A 2,848-nucleotide genomic window follows, 5' to 3' on the forward strand; every position below is an offset into this window, starting at 1 on the left:
GGTTAGACGTGTTTAGAGGTTAGACGTGTTTAAAGGTTAGACGTGTTTAAAGGTTAGACGTGTTTAGAGGTTAGACGTGTTTAAAGGTTAGACGTGTTTAAAGGTTAGACGTGTTTAAAGGTTAGACGTGTTTAAAGGTTAGACGTGTTTAAAGGTTAGACGTGTTTAGAGGTTAGACGTGTTTAAAGGTTAGACGTGTTTAGAGGTTAGACGTGTTTAGAGGTTAGACGTGTTTAAAGGTTAGACGTGTTTAGAGGTTAGACGTGTTTAGAGGTTAGACGTGTTTAGAGGTTAGACGTGTTTAGAGGTTAGACGTGTTTAGAGGTTAGACGTGTTTAAAGGTTAGACGTGTTTAAAGGTTAGACGTGTTTAAAGGTTAGACGTGTTTAAAGGTTAGACGTGTTTAGAGGTTAGACGTGTTTAAAGGTTAGACGTGTTTAGAGGTTAGACGTGTTTAGAGGTTAGACGTGTTTAAAGGTTAGACGTGTTTAGAGGTTAGACGTGTTTAGAGGTTAGACGTGTTTAAAGGTTAGACGTGTTTGTTTACGTGTTTAAAGGTTAGACGTGTTTAAAGGTTAGACGTGTTTAAAGGTTAGACGTGTTTAAAGGTTAGACGTGTTTAGAGGTTAGACGTGTTTAGAGGTTAGGTTTAGAGGTTAGACGTGTTTAAAGGTTAGACGTGTTTAGAGGTTAGACGTGTTTAAAGGTTAGACGTGTTTAAAGGTTAGACGTGTTTAAAGGTTAGACGTGTTTAAAGGTTAGACGTGTTTAGAGGTTAGACGTGTTTAGAGGTTAGACGTGTTTAAAGGTTAGACGTGTTTAGAGGTTAGACGTGTTTAGAGGTTAGACGTGTTTAAAGGTTAGACGTGTTTAAAGTGTTTAAAGGTTAGACGTGTTTAAAGGTTAGACGTGTTTAAAGGTTAGACGTGTTTAAAGGTTAGACGTGTTTAAGGTTAGACGTGTTTAAAGGTTAGACGTGTTTTTAAAGGTTAGACGTGTTTAGAGGTTAGACGTGTTTAAAGGTTAGACGTGTTTAGAGGTTAGACGTGTTTAAAGGTTAGACGTGTTTAGAGGTTAGACGTGTTTAGAGGTTAGACGTGTTTAGAGGTTAGACGTGTTTAGAGGTTAGACGTGTTTAAAAGGTTAGACGTGTTTAAAGGTTAGACGTGTTTAAAGGTTAGACGTGTTTAAAGGTTAGACGTGTTTAGAGGTTAGACGTGTTTAAAGGTTAGACGTGTTTTAGAGGTTAGACGTGTTTGTGTTTAAAGGTTAGACGTGTTTAGAGGTTAGACATGTTTAGAGGTTAGACGTGTTTAAGGTTAGACGTGTTTAGAGGTTAGACGTGTTTAAAGGTTAGACGTGTTTAAAGGTTAGACGTGTTTAGAGGTTAGACGTGTTTAAAGGTTAGACGTGTTTAGAGGTTAGACGTGTTTAGAGGTTAGACGTGTTTAAAGGTTAGACGTGTTTAAAGGTTAGACGTGTGTTTAGAGGTTAGACGTGTTTAAAGGTTAGACGTGTTTAGAGGTTAGACGTGTTTAGAGGTTAGACGTGTTTAAAGGTTAGACGTGTTTAGAGGTTAGACGTGTTTAAAGGTTAGACGTGTTTAAAGGTTAGACGTGTTTAAAGGTTAGACGTGTTTAGAGGTTAGACGTGTTTAGAGGTTAGACGTGTTTAGAGGTTAGACGTGTTTAGAGGTTAGACGTGTTTAAAGGTTAGACGTGTTTAGAGGTTAGACGTGTTTAGAGGTTAGACGTGTTTAAAGGTTAGACGTGTTTAAAGGTTAGACGTGTTTAAGAGGTTAGGTTAGACGTGTTTAAAGGTTAGACGTGTTTAAGAGGTTAAAGGTTAGACGTGTTTAAAGGTTAGACGTGTTTAAAGGTTAGACGTGTTTAGAGGTTAGACGTGTTTAAAGGTTAGACGTGTTTAGAGGTTAGACGTGTTTTTAGAGGTTAGGTTAGACGTGTTTAAAGGTTAGACGTGTTTAAAGGTTAGAGACGTGTTTAAAGGTTAGACGTGTTTAAAGGTTAGACGTGTTTAAAGGTTAGACGTGTTTAAAGGTTAGACGTGTTTAAAGGTTAGACGTGTTTAAAGGTTAGAGCGTGTTTAAAGGTTAGACGTGTTTAAAGGTTAGACGTGTTTAAAGGTTAGACGTGTTTAAAGGTTAGACGTGTTTAGAGGTTAGACGTGTTTAAAGGTTAGACGTGTTTAGAGGTTAGACGTGTTTAAAGGTTAGACGTGTTTAAAGGTTAGACGTGTTTAAAGGTTAGACGTGTTTAGGAGGTTTACGTGTTTAGAGGTTAGACGTGTTTAGAGGTTAGACGTGTTTAAAGGTTAGACGTGTTTAGAGGTTAGACGTGTTTAAAGGTAGACGTGTTTAGAGGTTAGACGTGTTTAGAGGTTAGACGTGTTTAAAGGTTAGACGTGTTTAGAGGTTGTTTAAAGGTTAGACGTGTTTAAAGGTTAGACGTGTTTTACGTGTTTAGAGGTTAGACGTGTTTAAAGGTTAGACGTGTTTAGAGGTTAGACGTGTTTAAAGGTTAGACGTGTTTAAAGGTTAGACGTGTTTAAAGGTTAGACGTGTTTAAAGGTTAGACGTGTTTAGAGGTTAGACGTGTTTAAAGGTTAGACGTGTTTAAAGGTTAGACGTGTTTAGAGGTTAGACGTGTTTAAAGGTTAGACGTGTTTAGAGGTTAGACGTGTTTAAAGGTTAGACGTGTTTAAAGGTTAGACGTGTTTAAAGGTTAGACGTGTTTAAAGGTTAGACGTGTTTAGAGGTTAGACGTGTTTAGAGGTTAGACGTGTTTAGAGGTTAGACGTGTTTAGAGGTTAGAGACGTGTTTAAAGGTTA

The 2,848-nt window shown here is 37.6% G+C and overlaps 1 long non-coding RNA gene across 1 annotated transcript; it reads left to right on the forward strand.

The window, feature by feature from the left end:
- Positions 1-1,277: 1,277 nt before the first annotated feature.
- LOC127919552 (uncharacterized) lies at positions 1,278-2,645 on the forward strand. Its single transcript, XR_008103287.1, has 3 exons — positions 1,278-1,302; positions 1,678-1,762; positions 2,605-2,645. It is a non-coding gene; the product is annotated as an uncharacterized LOC127919552 (long non-coding RNA).
- The last annotated feature ends 203 nt before the right edge of the window (positions 2,646-2,848 follow it).

This window comes from Oncorhynchus keta, unplaced genomic scaffold (genome assembly GCF_023373465.1).
Source record: "Oncorhynchus keta strain PuntledgeMale-10-30-2019 unplaced genomic scaffold, Oket_V2 Un_contig_1700_pilon_pilon, whole genome shotgun sequence".
NCBI lineage: Eukaryota > Metazoa > Chordata > Actinopteri > Salmoniformes > Salmonidae > Oncorhynchus > Oncorhynchus keta.